This window comes from Phyllobates terribilis, unplaced genomic scaffold, assembly GCF_046119375.1.
Source record: "Phyllobates terribilis strain yellow unplaced genomic scaffold, ASM4611937v1 Scaffold_56__1_contigs__length_8794411, whole genome shotgun sequence".
NCBI lineage: Eukaryota > Metazoa > Chordata > Amphibia > Anura > Dendrobatidae > Phyllobates > Phyllobates terribilis.
The window spans coordinates 5175879-5195691 of record NW_027362816.1 but is presented as its reverse complement, the minus strand read 5'-3'; positions in this window follow the sequence as shown (position 1 = coordinate 5195691).

Below are 19813 nucleotides of genomic sequence, written 5' to 3'. Positions count from 1 at the left end.
TTCTCATCCTCCTTCCTTTCCCTGATGTACATGCTATTGATTATTAATCTTTGTCTAATCATTTCACACCTTTATGCAAGTTGGTTTCTCATTATGTTCTAATATCTATTACTTTTCCCAATAGATTCTTATGTATCATACAATATTTGCAGAATCATCTGTTGGGTCTTGTAGGAGTTTTCCTAGGGACCCTCTCAATCTCTCAGTGTGACACCAGAGTTAACAAACGACGTTACAATATGTGATTTCTTCTTGATTACAGTGTTTTCCAATAAAAGTTTTTCCATTTAACAAAGTATTTGCTCGTGAGTTTCTTATTTTTTTCTGCTTCTATTCTTTCTAAATATAATAGATTTTTTAATTGTGAGATGAAATCCTGTAAAGTCGGGGTTGAAGGTTCCAACCAGCAGCCTAGTAACATACACTTTGCCAATAGAACCAAAACCTATAATAATGGGGCGATCTTATCCGGAGAACTTCCTTCTTTCATTTTATCTCTAGGCCAGTAGTGAAACAATTTCATCATAAGAGGGAGTTGAGTTTTAAAGTTCCACATTTCTTTAACCCCTTAAGGACCTTGGGATTTTCCGTTTTTGTATTTTAATTTTTTGCTCCCCTTGTTCCCAGAGGTATAGCTTTTTTATTTTTTGGTCAATATGGCAATGTGAGGGCTTATTTTTTGTGGGACAAGTTGTACTTTTGAACAGCATCACTGGTTTTATCATATTGTGTACTGGGAAACGGGAAAAAAATTCCAAATGCGGTGATATTGCAAAAAAAATGCAATTCTACAGTTGTTTTTTTTAACCACGTTCACTGCTAAAACTGAGCTTCCATTATTATTCTCCAGGTCATTACAAGTTTGTAAACACCAAACATGTACAGGTTCTTTTTTATTTAAGTGGTGAAAAAAAAAATGGCATTTTCCGAGACCCGTAGCGTCGCCATTTTTTGTGATCTGGGGCCAGGTGAGGGCTTATTTTTTGCGAGCTGAGCTGATGTTTTTATTGATACTATTTTCTGGTACAGCCTATATTTTAATCGCCCATTATTGCATTTTATTGCAATGTTGCGACGACCAAAAAAACGTTATCTTGCATTTAGAATTCTTTTCTCGTTACGCCGTTTACCAATCGGATTAGTTGCTTTTTTATGTTGATAGATCTGGAGATTCTGAATGCGGCAATACCAAATATGTGTATGTTTTTTTTTTATTATTATTTTATTTTGATTGGGGCGAAAGAGGGGTGATTTAAACTTTTATACTTGTTTTATTTTTTTTATATTTTTAGAAACATTTTTTTACACTTTCTGCATGCTTCAATAGTCTCCATGGGAGATTCGAAGCAGCAGTTGTCCAATTGCCTCTGCTGCATACAGGCGGTGAGCAGATCGCCTGTATGCAGCAGAAATGCTCACTTGTTATGAGCTCCGACCACTGGGCGGCGCTCATAGCAATAAGGACATGACAACCACAGGGGTCAGCTGCAAACCCCGGGTTGTCATGCCAACCCATCGGTGACCCAAGATCATGTGACCGGGTCACCGATGGGCGGGGCTAATGCCGTGCTTCCGGCGCGGTAATGTTAAATGCCACTGTCAGAGATTGACAGCGGCATTTAACTGGTTAACAGCCGCGGGTGGATCGCGATTCCCCCGTTGGCTGTTGCGGGCACATGTCAGCTGTATAAATCCGCTGACATGTGCCCGGTTCAGTGCTGGTTCAACGCCGGAGCCCTCACTGAACAGGGGGTGATGACCTGGGGCGTAATAATACGTTCCAGGTCATAAAGGGGTTAATGAAATCTAGAATAGCCCCCCTGAAGATGCGTATTCTTGGACACAGCCAAAGCCCATGTAATTAATCCGTAGAATTCTATCAGGTTTAAGGGGCGTTTTGGGGAGATCAAAGGCGGATCTGACTTTATGAATGATCTTAAATTGGGTTTCCCTCCACATCTCATTAGTTATTGCTTTACAGTTTTTTCTCCAACTTTCTCTTATCTTAACTCCAATGTCTTGATCATTAAATTGCTTCTCCCAGTGTTTGAAAGATAATTCAGTATTTACTCCCAACATCACATCCCTCATTGCAGAAAAATAGATGATGACGTCCTCGTGGCCCTCACTAAGCAATCAAAGTCATTAGTAGTAATTTCTAGGGAGCTGTCTTTCAGGTGACTCATGATAGAGCGTCTAATTTGTTCCAATTGTAATGTCTGATTAGAGCTTAGATGAAATTTCTCAATCAACTCATCTTGATTTTTAATGTTGATTCCTTGTTTATTTCAAAAATTCTATCAGATCCTCTTTTAAAGAATTACCCACCAACATTAGCCAATATGGATTCAATCGTCACAGGCATTTCATTGTCCCCTCTATTCACCCTGTTCTCAATTGCACACATATCAGAGAATGGCCTGAGATTCCCCCGGGTAAATATTTCACTTAATGAATTAACGGATTCAGAGATTCTGGTCCAATTGCCAAGTCAATCCTTGACAAGGAATGGTGTGACATTGAGTAGTATGAATATTGTCTAATTGAGGGATTTCTCTGTCTCCAAATATCCACATACCCAATTTCTGAAAATAATCTAGCCATCCCCGTAGAGGAGGCCGAGTCAGGTATGTTACCCATATGTAGTCTATCCCAATGCGGGTGGAAATAATTATTGAAATCTCCCACCAACAAAACTGGAGTAGTAGGAGAGTCCAAGGTAAAGTATAATACGTTTTTTTAATAATTGTATCCTTATATGGAGGGGGTTTATATAAAGCTACCAAAATTATTTTAATTCTGTATATATAGCCCAATGTACCAATATACCGTCTTTCAGTATCCATGACAGTTTTAAGGCATTTAAATGGGATTGATTTATAAATCAAAACAGATACCCCTCCAGCATGAGAAGAAAATACCGAATGAAAAGCATGGCCTATCCACGACCTATTAATTTGTTTTGTTTCATGGGTCAAATGTGTTTCTAACAAGCAGACAATAGCTGGTTGGTATTGATGTAGCCAGTATATACAGCCACCTTAGTTGGGTCTCCCATGCCCCGCACATTCCACGCTATAATATTTACAAGCTTAGCCATATGTGCACAGGGAAACAGAATAACTAGTAGACCATTTTGAGCTGTTCCTCCACCCTCCCTTCTTTTTTGCATGTACCCTTTTTTAACACATAACATAAATAATTTCTAACATTGCAATACAATCAATCAAACATCACAGACATTTCTCCCCGGAGGAGAGATTGGAAGCTTTTATAAGTCCAAAGCCTGACCTAAAAAGAAAAGCTCTTCTTCAAATCCTTTTTAGAGATTCCCGCTGTCCATATCAAATGGCATCAAGATTCAAAAGCCACCAAAGCAAAAGTGTTGATGTTTATGGAGGTCCGGATTTATCCACTTTAAATTTAGCTTCGCTGATGTCCAGCCATTGTGTAGTTTCCCGGGGAGATTCATGGATGAGCACCTTTCCTGAGATTACAATCCTCAGGTGTGCCGGATACATCACAGAATATGGGAGTAGTAAGTCTCGCAACCTTTTCTTTACAGGTGTAAATTGTGCTTTGCGTTTCTGCACTTCAGCAGAGATGTCAGGAAAGATTGCCACCTTGGTCTTGGATAAGTTAGGACAGTTACATGATTGTATCGCTATAATGCAGTAAGTTCAATACAAAAGGCCTTGGCGGAGCTCCTGGTGGAGGAGGTCTGAAAGGCACCCTATCAGCACACTCTATTGCCAAGTAAGGAGACAGAACCTCTCTTCCAAACACATCCCTGAACCAGATCTCCATAAATTCAACCGGATTTTTGCCTTCAGCTCTTTCTGCGACTCCTATAAGGAGTAGATTGTTTCTACAGGGTCTTTTCTCCAAGTCAACTGTTTTATTAAGTAGGGTAATCAGATTTTGCTTGTATGTTTTCATATCCTTTTACATAGGAGACAATTGATCCTCAATATTACTAATTATGCCCTCTGTTTCTTTAATTCTTTCAAACGCCCTTTGAATGTCTCTCCTTATAGATGACATATCTTCCTTCATAAATCCCATATGGGTGGTAATGCTGGTCAGGGACTTGTTGGACATATTGACCACAGATGGCACATCCCTCATGGTGGGTTTCTGGTCTGTGGTATGCTCTAAGTTTACTGCCGGCACCAAGTAAATTCCTTACTTTATACCCAGGAAAGTTGGTGCTGAATTTTTTTGCTGCGTCATCTGCTCTTTATCAGGAGCACACGCTTCTCCCTGCTCCTCCTGTTCCTCCCCCGGGTGACCTTTAGGAGAATCCTCTATGGCCGCCTCTGTCACCCGGGCAAAGCGTCTGACGAGATGCAGCCTCCAACATCTTACCTCCCTGTTGGGCTGGCTGTCCTCCTTGCCAGTGTGGCTCTTTTGACGGGTCATTCTCCTCAGGGGACGCCGAAATCAACTCCTCACAGGTCCCGGAGTGTGTTAGATGGTAGGATCATTGGTATAAATCTGTTTTCTGTCAGTGCAGGCTGGGATTACAGGATTATGAGCGGGAGCTCAGTCCATGTGTCTGCTCACATCAAGCCTCAGGCCACGCCCCCTGCCTTGTTTTTTAATAAATTTTTTACTGTGTTCACTGAAGGGGTTAACTAGTGGGACCGTTTTATAGGTCGGGTCATTCTGGACGCGACCATACCAAATGTGTGTACTTTTTTATATTTATTTTTTCATAAAAAATATTTATCGGTACAATATAGTTGTATGTACAGTATATATATGCATGTATTTTTTATTACTATTATTTTGTAATTTTTTTAAAAAAGTTTTTACTATTTTTTTCTGAATTTTTTTTTTTTACTTAGTCCCACTATGTGATTTTCACTTTCACAGCTCTGATTGCAGTTATAAAGCATAGCAGCAATGTAAGAGCTTCGCTATGCTTTATAACAGTCAGTGCTGCACTGACACCAGTTAGGTAGATCATGCACTGCACATGACCTAAATAACTTGTTAGCTCTGGTCACCCGGATGTCATCATGACGACATCGAGTCACCATGGCAATGATCGGCCCCTGAGGTAACTAGTTTCTGATGACATATGGGACATCACCGCTTTCAGGAGAAATTGTGCAATAAATTATGGGGTCCAGATTCACCTATTAACCCTTGTGTACCTGACAAATTTGCAGCAAATACAAAAATTGCATTTTTACCACTAAAATGTCATTTCCACAACCCAATGTTAAAAAATTCTGTAAGGCACCTATGGTTCATAATACTCACTACACTCCTAGATTGATTTCATAGGCAGTGAAATTTCCAAAATGGTGTCACATGGGGAGGGGGAACGGTTCTGCCACCTCAGGGTGGCTTTTAGAAATCTGCGTTTTAAAAGCCAAAATCCAAAGCAGAAACACAGAACATGACGTCATGGAAGACGTTTCTGCTTTGGGTTTTGGCTTTTAGGTTTTGGGTTTTAGCTTTTAGCTTTTGCTCCACACTCGGTACCCTGGACCCCTTAGAGCAGAAGTATAAGGCATATTACCTATCTTGTCTGCTTGTCTACAAGTTTTGACCTGACCCTCATGTTGAACACATCCTCTAACATCTAACCAGCATCTTCTGGGCACTTCTCTCCAGAGCCGGTCATTAAGCTCCTTTCTTATATATAACACTGTCGGCCATTGATCTGGTGTTGTGTCCATTGTGTCCCCTCCCCCTTCCCTCTCTTTGGAATACTCCGTACCTTACATTACACCTCCTTCATTAGTCATTGACTCTATTTAAATCTTTACAAGAGGGATTCATTCCCTGGTCCCACCAGTTGACTCGCCGCCTGTGTAGGACCACTTTATATCTATTGTCGGGGTAAAAGAGAATATATATATTTGTAACTTTTATATTCTTGTAACTTTTATATGCTTTTTTGCTAATGTACTAACCACCATTTTGTGTCATATAACAATAAGCTTTCCTTGCTACGTAGTGCTCAAATCGAAACTTAAACTAAGACAGTTCCAGTGTTGCCAAGACTTATTTCAGAGAAACGAAACAAGATTATAAGCTGACGGCTGCAATATCTGCCCAGAGACTGAGATAAGGAGATGTGGACCAATCAGGAGTGGCCATACACTGGACTTTCATGGCTTACCCCGCCCCGGACAACCCCTTTTCCCTCCCCATTATGTAGTGTATTTAGATTTGTGCATGTAAAAAATAAAGGCAGAACATTGCTGAGAACGTTGTCTGTAGTAGCCTTCTGAGCATGCTCTGAGCTTGAACCAGCTTGTTGTCTGACTCATTCTTTGAATGGTTGACCCATGCTCATAGTTTGAATTTGGAGTGACTGGAGGACGAGTGGAATGTCATCACGACCCCCACAAATGGCGCCCAACGTGGGGCGTGGCTAGCGGTACGCCGCCCTCCCGGACCCATATTGCTGACTTCCCTGGTGGTGACCGCGGTGGCTGAATTTGAGGCCTGATCAACCTCCATCGAACACGGTAAGTTGAGATGTATTTTATATGTCTCACTTGCCTGTGTGTCAGCCGCAGCGGTTTCTGTGGGGTTGTTAGGTTGGATCTGGGTGGGTGACCGGTCGAGTGGTGAGACCTTGGGCGTCCCGCACCACGTCCTGAACCAGCAAGTGTTAAAACGAGTGACGTCGCATGCCTGCGCGTGCTCGTGTGCACACCACCTCCTCCTCCCCCGGTCACTGTACTTTTCTTAGATAGCTGCCTCCCGTAACTGATAGTCGAAGTTTCAAAGCATTCCTGAATTGTAGTGTAAGGAGGTGTTGTGCTGTCAGAATCTGTGACGAATTGAGGTGTGCTCTTCGTCTAACACAGAGACTGCTCTAAATTCAAGGTTAGCAAAGGAGATAGATTGAGAGGTGACTCTCTATCTCATCAGTGTATTGAGGTGTACTCTACACTGACGGGTGGTGCCGTAGTAGGAAGGAAGACGAATTGAGGTGTACTCTTCGTCTTATACAGAGAAACCTCATAAGGAGGGGTTCTGCTGTAAGGGTCTGTGACGAATTGAGGTGTACTCTTCGTCTTATACAGAGAAACCTCATAAGGAGGGGTTCTGCTGTCAGTCAGGGTGCCGTGGTGAGTCGTACTGTAAAGTCGCCATTCAAGGTAAGGGAAGGGACAGATTGAGGCGTACTCTCTGTCTTATCAGTGTATTGAGGAGCACTCTACACTGACGAGTGGCGACCTGTAGACTGCACCAGTGATCTGAGTCGCGACAGATCATTGCATTCTATAAGAAAATGTTGTGTATATTCAAATTTGAAAGATCTCGTAAGTTGCGGAATGCTGCTGTGGGAGTTAAGCCAATTAGTGGAGTTACGGGAAGGCAAGAAGGCAAGAAGAATGTTAGGAATTTGTATAACATGATAAGCTTATCCAGTACAGGCAGGCTCCAGCCTTTAGTTTGGAAAGAATGTGTTACACAGAAGTTGGGAAAGTTGGGTGAGGACTTCTGTACCAGGCTCAGACACATCTTAGAGTAGATGGTGCAGGGGGGGAACAGAGAATGCCGAGCCTTTGCTCGGATACATGAAAGCTGCAGAATGTGATTTGTTATGTGACCCTAAATTGGCCGTAACCCCGTTGATGCCTGTCACTACACTGAGCCCTCAGTCACCACCCTATAATGGCGCCGACGCCAAATCACCGGAAGGGTGGACGTGTCGGGTGTGTGGAGAGCAAAACCCACTCTGGGCGGGCCGCCCATGGCACGATGCCCAGCCTGCCCCCAAGAATAATCCCACCCCCACTCCCACCTCCTCCCTCCAACGGCCATCTTGCTACACCTCTTACTTGTTGTGGGAGGCCCGGAAAGCCCCAATCCGGCCTATATCCACTACTAGATCCGTCCGGTGCATATTACCAGCCACCAGCACAGGTGGAAAAGCCCGCAGTCCCAGAGCACCCATCTGAAACTAATGTGACACCCTCTGCTCCAGTCCACGATGCTGAGACGCTTCCCCTGTTTCCTATGGGAGTCACCCACAACCCTGGGGATATCCTCCTCAACTCCCCAGAATTTCAGGCCAGACTGCTCTCCCTCCGCCAACATACTGTTACTCAAGACAATACGGAGCCAGATGAGGGATGGGCTCAAGATACTCCAGCCCCCCCCCTCCTTTACCCCATACGTCTCCTATGGCATCCTCCACCCCATATCCATTACCCGTACTCCGGCCCTTGCTCCAAGCAACTGCTGAAAGAGCACCACCCCTCAGCCCCTCAGAAGTCTGGGACCCCTGCCGCTCCCGTAATCTAGTAGACCCATCAGGACGCCCTGTCACTCTGTCAATAGGCTATGGTGACATCCTTACACATCGGGTGGGGGCCATAGTCAACCCTGCAAACACCTGTATGAGCCATGTTGGAGGATTGGCTCGCAAAATTTCCCTTGCTGTTGGTTCTACTCTGGCTGCAGAATGCCAGGCTCACTTAGCCGAAAACGGAGAGCTTTCAAAAGGCCATGGTTTCCACAAAAGCAGGACCCCTTAGTACGTATGAATCCGGCCTAGAATACATGAAACAGTTAAAAGCCTGGGCTCAGGATCGCTTGTCAGATCAAGCTGGGTCTGTACAAGATGTTCAACAAAACCCTGATGAATCTGTGGAAAAATATGCTGCAAGACTCAGCATGCATTTTGAGGATCTCGGATACAGTCTTCACGTCAGGACGCAGGCCGCCCTGTTGGTTCAGGCCCTAGTAGATGGCCTACAAGACGCTCTCAGAGATGAAGTCCTGAGAGTACGGCCCGAGATTCGTTCTTCTTCTTTCAACGACGCGGTGGACATCGTTAAAGCTTTCCAAAAATCAATGCTAAAAATCGAAAAAGATACTAAGCCAAAGAAGAAAGCCGCACCTGCCATGCTATATCAAGCTCAAGAAAGCTACCCACCCCCTGGCAACCAACATGGAATCAAGTGGGTAATGGTTAAAGGCACAGGTGATGATACTCCTCCCACATATAGAAAACAAGACAGAAGAGATGACAAGGGACCATCTAGAAACAGAAGACAATCTCGTGATTCTGAAGGATGAATGTTATGTTGGGAGTGTGGTAGCCTTGACCACATCCTCAGAGACTGTCACTTTACAGGTGGACCATCAACCACTGGAGTTACAGGTGGACACTGGGGCGGCCACATCTGTCATTTCCTCTGCACAGCTCCCTCCTTCTGTATCCCTATCACCGGATACCCTCACCTGTGTTGGGGTAGAAGGCCAACATATTTCTTCTCCACTCACAGTCCCTGTGTCTGCAGGACTGTTCACCGGAGTACTCACAAGATTCTTGGTCTCTGAAACTTGCCCTGTCAACCTGTTGGGAGCCGATCTCTTAGAGCGGATGAAGGCAACAATTACCTTCGGAAACCATGGTATGGAGCTTCTTTTGCGGGACCCTCATTCCAAACAAGGGACTGAAGACCGCGGTGTTCTTAAAGCCTTCCCTCTCATGATGATGACCATACAACCTCACAGTTCCCTCACTCTCTGTGGTCCAGCGGGCCAGAGGACGTTGGCCTCCTGCAGGTTCCCCCGGTCCAGGTACACCTCAAGCCTGGACACAGGTACCCACGGTTGCCACAATACCCCCTCAAGGCTGCACAAGAACAAAGCTTGAGTACCCAAGTCGCTTCCCTCCTGGAATCAGGAGTCCTTGTCAGATGTGTATCTCCATGCAATACACCCCTCTTTCCTGTAAAAGGAAAACCGCTCCGGGAGAGCCTCCAAGATACCGGTTGGTTCAGGATCTCAGAGCCGTCAATGCAGCTACCATTTTAGAAACTCCAGTGGTACCCAACCCAAACACCCTCTTGTCTCAGCTGCCTCCAACGGCCACTTTGTTTACGGTGTTAGATCTGGCCAACGCCTTTTTCAGTATACCCTTACATGAAGATTTGTGGTTTCTTTCTGCCTTCACCTTTCAAGGAGCACAGCTTACATGGACCAGGACTCCGCAAAGAGCCCAGAACTCTCCTAACCAATTCACTCATTCTATGAAGTCTATTCTGGAGCCATGGGTTCAAGAGAACCCTCAGGTCACCCTTCTACAGTATGTGGATGATCTTTTACTCTGTGGCACTGAAGAAAATTTGCCAGAGATGTCAGTATCCCTTCTCTGGTTTCTTCACTCAGCTAACTGTAAAGTCTCGAAAGGCGAAGTCCAATGGTGTCTGCCCAAGGTCATTTTCCTCGGACATTGTATATCACAAGGTGCTAGACATCTGACTGAAGAAAGAAAACAAGCCATCATGGATATCACCTTCCCAACCACCTACTCCGCTATGCAGACTTTCCTTGGCCTCATCACTTACTGCAGGCAATGGATCCCTGATGCCTCAAAGCTCATGCAACCTCTGTACGACTGTCTCAAGAATGAAGGCTCAGTTTGGCTTCATGCTGAAGATCCACGTGTTTCTCATCAACACAGACTATGTTTTGACCGTCTTAAACAGGCTGTTGTCTCTGCCCCGGCCTTGGGCTTACCAGACTATACTCAGCCATTTCACTTTTTTGTCTCGAAATCGGAAGGTCATGCCTCTGGAGTTCTAGCACAACACTATGATCATAAGTATCGGCCTTTGGGCTACTACTCAGCCCGCCTGGACCCTGTCGCCCGAACTGCCCCCATGTGCCTTAAGGCGGTCCACGCTGCTCACATTCTCCTTGACAAGTCAGCTGATATCGTCCTTGGCCATGATCTCTCAGCTGTTCTGCAACAAACATCTCCGAAACATCTCACCAACCAAAGACACCTGCGGCTGCAGTGTTCCCTATTGTTGCCCTCCAATATAACATTTACCAGATGTCTGACTATCAATCCTGCCACTTTGCTTCCACCTTCTAGGGGGGAAGGTGAAGAGGGTGAAGATCCATTGGTGGAACCTCATGATTGTATAAAAATTTTGCAGGAAGAGACTTCTGCTCCAGAGAATATGGTGGCACATCCGCTCGCAGACCCTGCCTTGCACCTATGGACTGATGGATCCCGTTTCGCAGACCCTCAAGGGAAGTTCCACACGGGATATGCTGTCACAACGGACCTAACAGTCCTCAAGGCTGAAGCTCTACCACCATACATGTCTGCACAAGAAGCTGAACTTGTGGCTCTCACAGAGGCCTGCCACCTGGCAGCAGGAACAAAGGCGAATATGTATATACCGATTCCAGGTATGGACATGGAATTTGCAATGATTCTGGACTCTTGTGGAAGTCTAGAGGATTCATCACAGCTGCAGGTACACCAGTGAAACATGTCTCATGGATTAAGGCCCTAATGAAGGCCCTGGAACTACCCATTCAGGTTGCTGTTATCAAGGTCAAGGCTCATGGAAGACTAGAATCCAGAGAAGCCAGGGGCAACCACCTAGCTGACCAAGCAGCCAAGACTGCAGCAGTGGAGAATGTGTCATCAAAGTGGCAGGAAAAGGAAGAAGAGATGGGAGAGACTCTGCAAACCGTAGCTGTGGCGCTCACTAGAGCAAGAGCCAAGGAACAGCCGGCGGAAGACCATACAAGTCCAGCGGAGACACGAGTGGAATCCAGGGGGGTCAGGATGCCTAAAGAAAAATTGTGTGAGGAACAAAGGAAGACCCCCCACTGAAGAAGTCAAGCAATGGAAAGCGGCAGGAGCTGTGCTGGCAGGTTGCAAAGATTCAAAGGTCAACTCGACTCTTTACCAAGTGGATGGGAAGCCTTGCTTGCCTAGACGCATGTACTCAGCTGTGGCAGCATGGGCTCACGGGCCTACACACAGAGGAAAGAATCAAGCTTTGGCATGTATCAAGAAACTGTACTTTGCACCCGGAATCTCTTCCACTGTGACTGCGTACTCAAAATCCTGCTCTGTCTGCGCTACCTGCAACCCAACGTGTACGGCACGGGTCCCTCTCCAACACCTGGCTAAACCAGACTACCCTTGGCAGAGAATACAAGTCGACCATATCCAAATGCCTAAAGCAGGAAAATAGGAGTACGTTTTGGTAGCCGTGGATATGTTCTCAGCCTGGCCCGAGGCCTACCCGGTTGTCAACATGACTGCTAAAGTCACAGCCAAGAAACTGATCACCGAAATTGTCTGCAGATTTGGAGTTTCCCCAAGTCATAGAATCGGATCAAGGACCAGCTTTCACAGCAAATATCTACGAAGAACTCTGGAACATGTTGGGAACAGATTTGGGCCTCCACACTCCATACTATCCTGCCAGTTCAGGCAAAGTGGAGAGAATGAATTCCACACTCAAGACCCAGCTCTTGAAAATGACCTAAGATCATCCCCTCCCCTGACCCGACCTACTCCCCATAGTATTGTATCATATCACACACACTCCTCAGGCCAAACATGGGCTGACTCCCTATAAAATTTTGTTTGGGACCCCACCCAAGATAGGAGAGATTAGGCCCCAAGAGTTGTCTGAAACACATGATAGAGTGGTAAAATTTGTGATTGCCTTGTCTAGAGAATTGACTAACACCCGCTCTCCAGTATCTGCTTCTCTCCCAGAATCTACAGGTGATGCGGTACATGATTTCATCCCAGGCGATCTAGTGTATGTGAAGAAGTTTGTCCGGAAAGACTGCCTCCAGCCGCGGTTCGAGGGACCGTACACTGTGCTTCTCACCACCCCGACGGCTCTGAAGCTTGAGGGCAAGAGCACCTGGATTCACGCCTCCCACTGCAAGAGAGACAGAACGAGCCTATAAAAGATGACTACCTTCTTCTATATCCTTTCCATATGCTTACTGTCTGTCCCAGGGTGGACAGCTACCACACAGGGGTAGATACCTCCTTCTTCTCAAGTTGGTTGGGAGGGCTCAAGGGATTCTTCCAACAAGTTTGTCTAGTAATGGGAGGTCTACTAGTATTGGGCCTGGTGGTCCTGTGCTGCATAGTCCCCTTATATAGAGAAATATACTCCTTTGAACAAGCCTGACCAGACCCCCCCCATGATAAAGTCCAATTGAGAGATTTAGTTTAGGGACAGTTGGGAGAACTCCATGTGTCATTCAGGATAGGGCTCGATTGTCTGGGGGCGTCCCATAAGGGGGCAGCTTCTAAGATGATTGGGTGAAGAAATCCACCTCCCCTCTCCCCACACATGGACAGTCTCAAAGGCCCCGAAGCAAGAGAAAGCTTAGTGTTTAGGGGGGAATGTCGGGGTAAAAGAGAATATATATATTTGTAACTTTTATATTCTTGTAACTTTTATACGCTTTTTTGCTAATGTACTAACCACCATTTTGTGTCATATAACAATAAGCTTTCCTTGCTACGTAGTGCTCAAATCGAAACTTAAACTAAGACAGTTCCAGTGTTGCCAAGACTTATTTCAGAGAAACGAAACAAGATTATAAGCTGACGGCTGCAATATCTGCCCAGAGACTGAGATAAGGAGATGTGGACCAATCAGGAGTGGCCATACACTGGACTTTCATGGCTTACCCCGCCCCGGACAACCCCTTTTCCCTCCCCATTATGTAGTGTATTTAGATTTGTGCATGTAAAAAATAAAGGCAGAACATTGCTGAGAACGTTGTCTGTAGTAGTCTTTTGAGCGTGCTCTGAGTTTGAACCAGCTTGTTGTCTGACTGATTCTTTGAATGGTTGACCCATGCTCATAGTTTGAATTTGGAGTGACTGGAGGACGAGTGGAAAGTCATCACGACCCCCACACTATAATCCTCTTATGCTATACAGTTAAGCTCATCTATATGTTATTATTTTTAGGCTAACCCAGGATCATTGATATGCTACACTAAGCACTAGGCATATTGCTTTATACGCTTGGCCTCATTCTACTTGTACATATTTGCTCCTTTGTGGTTCAGGATACTTGTGTGTGTAAATATATATGTAGTGTGGGCACCCGCTTCTGCGGTGCCAGCATGTAACCAATTGCTTGTGAAATAAAGGTTTTTGACTGACCTCATGATTGGTGTTTCTGCTTTGGGTTTCTGATTATTGTTCTCAAACACTAGTGTGCAACCACATTTGGGAGAAATTGCTTAACAAATTGTGGGGTCCAGTTTCTCCCATTATCCCTTGTGTAAATTATAAATTTGGTGCTAAAACAGTATTTTAGTGGAAAAATTTTTTTGTTCTCACACCTAAATGTTATGAAGTTTTGTGAATCACTTGTAGGTTAGAAATGCTCAGCACACCCCTAGATGAATTCATTGGGAGGTTTCTTCTGTTTTTCTATGCCAGGGGCTCTCCAAATGCGACATGCATTCATCTATTCCAGACAAATAGTTCTCTTTCCTTTCCTAGCCCTGCCATGTGCCCAAACAGTAGTTTTTGACCACATATGGGGTATCATCGCGTTCAGTAGAAATTGCATTACAAATTATGGGGTCCGTTTTCTCCTGTTATCCATTGTGAAAATTACAAATTTGGGGCTAAAACAACATTGAAAAAATTTAAATTTTCAATATGTCGACCTAATGTTATCAAATTCTGTGTAGTACTTGTGGGTTCAAAATGCTCACTATACCCCTGTAAAAAATCTTTGAGGTGTGTAGTCTCCAAAATGGGGTCAATTGTGGGGGGTTTCGGCTGTTTGGGCACCTTAGGGGCCCTGCAAATGCGACATAGTGTCCACAATTTATTTCACCCAAATTTGTGTTCCAAAATTCAAATAGTGCTCCTTCCCTTCCGAATCCGGCTGTTTGTCCACATTAACTGTGTAACAAATTTTGGTGCGCTATCCCTTGTAAATTAAAAAATTGGGGCTAAAGTAACATTTTAGAGGCAAGATTTAAATGAATATTTTTTTAATTCCACTTTGCATTAATTCCTGTGTAGCACCTGAAGGGTTAAAAAATTTCCTGACAGCAATTTTGAAATATTTGAGGGATGTCGTTCTTAAAATGGCATCACTTTTGGGGAGTTTACGGTATATAGGCACCTTAAAGTTCATTGAAATCTGAATAGGTCCTTAAAAAAAAAAGGTTTTGAAAATTTCTTGAAAAAATGAGAAATTGCTGCTAAACTTTTAACCTTTCTAACATTCTAACAAAATAAAGTGACGTTTGAAAAATGATGCAGATGTAAAGTAGACATATGGGAAATTTTATTTATTAATTATTTTTTACGGCAGAACTAACTGGTTTAAGGATATAAAAATTGAAAGTTTGAAAACTTTCCCCAAACTTCTGATATCTTCACAAATAAATGCAAAAATATATGGACCCAAATTTACCATTAACATAAAGTAAAATGTGTCACGGAAAGCCGTCTCAGAATCACTGGGATCCGTTGAAGCGTTCCAGAGTTATCACATAAAGTGACACTGGTCAGATTTAAAAAATTTGACCTGGTTAGGAAGGTGAAATTTGGCTCAGTCACTAAGGGGATAAATGCTTTTACATTTATGTGAATATTCACAAGTTTTCTGTATGGTGCGAAATATATTCCACTAACTTGTTTAAGAGTAAGATTAATATCAAGAAAATTAAGAGTTTTTTTAATGAGAAAAATGAGTGAACCTTGAATTGAAAGGCTTGTTATTAATGTAGTGACCCAAGTTCTCTATTTCCTCTCGTGTACCCTAGCAGAATATCAAAATGTCGTCAATAAAACAGACGTACCATATGATACTTGATTGAAAATTACAGTCTCCATATAAAAATTATAAAAATTGTTCATCCCATTTGGACATGACTATATTAGCCAGGGAAGGTGAAAATTTGACTCCGATGCCAACTGCTTGTGTCTGTAAAAAATCCCTAATGTTCATGGATAGATGACTGGGGTCATTGTCATCCCAGTCATCTATATATACTATTTTTGGGTATATATTTCTTGTGTTTTTAATTTTAGGTACCAGCTGACAATTAACCTCCAATTGGCCCATGACATGGGTCACATCCAGAGAGTGCATAGACATATCATATATATAGGGAGCTAGAAGTATCATGTTCAGACCATGAATAAGGCTTATTGCTGAAAAGTGAAGGTCCGTCCCAATACCTATTTTATCTTTCTGACCAGCCAGTTACTGCTTCTGGATGTTTTTAATGATGAAATACAAGTAAAGCTTTATATACTTACCTGGAATGATGTCTCACTGCTGGATTCCTCCTCTCTTGTACATATGTATCTTCAATATGTTTTGGTAAACAGATAAAATGCCAAAACTTGTGTCACTGTCCAAATATTTAGCAGACCTAACTATCTAAAAGTGCTATTGACATGACATTCTCAGCAGATGATGATAACAACCAATGCAATTAAAACAGGCAAAGAAATCAAACCATAGATGTCCGTAAATTAAGTTATGAGAAATGACACAGGGAAAAAGTATTGAACTCGCTGTCTGCAATTTTTTTAATACTACATACAAAAGCCTTTGTTGGTGATGACAGCTTCAATACACCTTCTGTATGGAGAAACTAGTCGCATGCATTGCTCAGATGTGATTTTTTCCCATTCTTCCACACAAACACTATTCAAATCCTGAAGGTCCCGTGTGCTATTTCTATGAACTCTGCGTTTTAGTTACTTCCATAAATTTTCTATTGGATTAAGGTCAAGTGATTGGCTGGGTCATTCTAGCAGCTTTATTTTTTATCTGAAACCAATTGAGAGTTTCCTTGGCTGTGTGTTTGGAATCATTGTATTGCTGAAATGTAAACCCTTAGGCTATGTTCACACACGTTGTGTTTTTTTTCTGCTGCAAATCTGCTGCTATCTTTTCTTTGGCAGGAAAACAGCGGTTTAAAAAATGCAGGTTTTGTTGCGTTTTTGCTGCATTTTTTTGACCACCCATTACTTCCTATGGGTGACAAGATGCAGCAAAAACGCTGGTGCGTTTTCTGCTGCAAAAACACTGAATGAAGTGACATGCTCTATTTTCCAGAAAACACAACCAAGTCACAAAATACACAGCAAAAAAAATAAAAATGTGTGAGCAGAGAATTCTGGTTTCTCATAGACTTTGCTGGTACTGCAAAACGCAGCTGAAAATTTGCATAAAAATCAGTAGCAGAATACGTTGCAAAAGCCAACGTGTGTGAACATAGCCTTATTTCAGCTTCATCATCCTGGTAGATGGCAGCAGACTTTTATTAAGAATGTCTCAGTACATTTGTCCATTCATCCTTTTTTGACGACACAGCTTTTTTTCTTAATCATGCCAGACATACTTTCTGATAGCCAAGAGCAATATACCTTTATTTTTATGTTGACTTTTTTTAAACTGTGTTCTTCTTTGGTTGCTCAACACAGACTATTGTTCAACAAGTAACAATACAGAGAAAAACAAGAGCACTCACCGTCTAAAAAATCCTCCTTTATTTCATCCATTAAAAATCCATAGTAGGGGAGTCGGTGGTACATGTTGTACTTTAATGTGTACCACCAACCCCCCTACTATGCATTTTTTAACGGTGAGTTTTTCTCCGTATTGTTACTTGTTGTACTCACTTTTTGCACTTGGAGTAGCACCCGGTCTCCCCAGGGCGAGGTGCCTCAGCTTACCTTAAACAGCAACTGATTATAGACTCTATAACAGTACTTGGTGCTGGCTTTCTCTTCTTCCCAATTTACAGATTATTGTTCGTATAAACCTGGTCATTGATGAATGGCTGTTATCTACATATTATATCAGCTCTTACAATGTACACTGCTCAAAATAATAAAGGGAACACTCAAATAACACATCCTATATCTGAATGAATGGAATATTCTCATTGAATACTTTGTTCTGTACAAAGTTGAATGTGTTGACAACAAAATCACACAAAAATCATCAATGGAAATCAAATTTATTAACCAATGGAGGCCTGGATTTGGAGTCACCCCCAAAATTAAAGTGGAAAAACACACTACAGGCTGATCCAACTTTGATGTAATGTCCTTTAAACAAGTCAAAATGAGGTTCAGTATTGTGTGTGGCCTCCACGTGCCTGTATGACCTCCCTACAACGCCTGGGCATGCTCTTGATGAGGTTGCGGATGGTCTACTGTGGGATCTCCTCCCAGACCTGAACTAAAGCAGACGAGTCTCGGAGATAATATAGCCCAGGAACGGAAGGGAGGTCTGCTCGAAGAGGCATTTCTCAAATTTTGCGCATAGGCAATTCTGCCGGAGCCTTAGCAGAACCTGACGAACATCCCTCCGGTGTGAGGGTAGATCCGGAGAGAAGACCAAGATATCGTCCAGGTACACCACCACGCAAGAATACAGGAGATAACAGAAGATGTCGTTAACCAGCTCCTGGTTTACGGCTGGAGCATTACAGAGACCAAAGGGCATCACGCTGTATTCATAGTGACCGTCCCGGGTGTTGAATGCCGTCTTCCACTCGTCTCCCTGGCGGATCTGGACCAAATTGTACGCCCCACGCAGATTGAGCTTGGTGAAGATCTTCGTGCCTTTAAGGCGGTCGAACAGTTCCGAGATGAGAGGCAGGGGGTACTTATTCTTGATGGTAATCTGGTTAAGACCCCTGTAATCGATACAGGGACGTAGTGAGCCATCTTTCTTCTTAACGAAGAAGAATCCTGTTCCAGCCTGGGTGGTAGATTTCTGGATGAATCCCCTGGCGAGATTCTCCTCTATGTACTCAGACATGGCTCAAGTCTCAGCCAGCGACAAGGGGTAGATACGCCCGTGGGGAGGAGAAGCACCAGGTACCAGGTCGATTGGGCAATCATATGGCCTATGAGGTGGAAGTGTCTCTGCCTTCTTTTTGTCGAAGACGTCCGCATAGGACCAGTAGGGTGCCGGCAGACCAGGTAGATTAGCCGGAGTAGACGGAGGTCGAGCTGGACGAACCAGAACCAGGCAGGACTCATGGAATTCTTGCCCCCAACAAAGCTCTTCACCAGATCTCCAATTCAGGACTGGTTCATGTCTCTGTAACCAGGGTAGACCAAGCAAGAGGGAGTGAGAGAGACCGGACAGTACATGAAAGGAGATCTTCTCCAACTGCAGCATTCCCACCTTAAGGGTAACAGGCTCTGTGATGAGCAGGATGGCCTCCGGAAGAAGTCTTCCATCCACGGAAGCGTCTGTCAACGGTTCAGTCAGACGTATGTTAGGAACCACATATCGCTCCACAACAGCCTGTAAAATGAGATTCCCGGAATCCAGGTGGGCAGTCTCAAAGAAGCGGGTCTCACCACTGGAAATAGAAACAGATAGATTCAAGGACGGAGAGGATTTACTCTTTCCTAGGACGACCTCTCCAAGCGATCCTAGATACTGGAGTTTCCCGGCCTCACTGGGCAGGATTAGATCAGATGCTCTTTACTGCCACAGTAGAAGCAATTTCCCTCGGTTCGGCGCGTCTCCTGCCAAGACTTGACCATCTTGGTTTGGTCAATTTGCATGGGCTCAGGCGAACAAATTGCTGGTTGAGAGGCAGGCTTTAGGAATACAGGAGCGAGACGTGGAAATCTTCTCTCCCAGGCAGTCTCCTTGGCACGTTCCTGAAAACGGATGTCAATCCGGGTAGCTAATGACACCAGGTTGTCCAGGGTGGTAGCGATGTCACGACCGGCTAGCTCATCCTTCATCCGACCAGAAAGACCCTCCCAGAAAGTGGTCACCAGGGCCTCGTTGTTCCAGGCAAGCTTGGATGCGAGAGTTCGGAAATGTATGGCATACTGGCCTACGGAGAGACTCCCTTGGCGGAGAAGAGACGAGGCAGTAGAAGATTTTCGACCGGGCTCATCGAAGATCTTTTGGAAGGCAGCGAGGAAAGCCAGAAGATCGGACACCAGGGGATCCCCTCTTTCCCAGAAGATTTAGCCATGCCAATGCCTCCCCGGTGAGGTGGGACA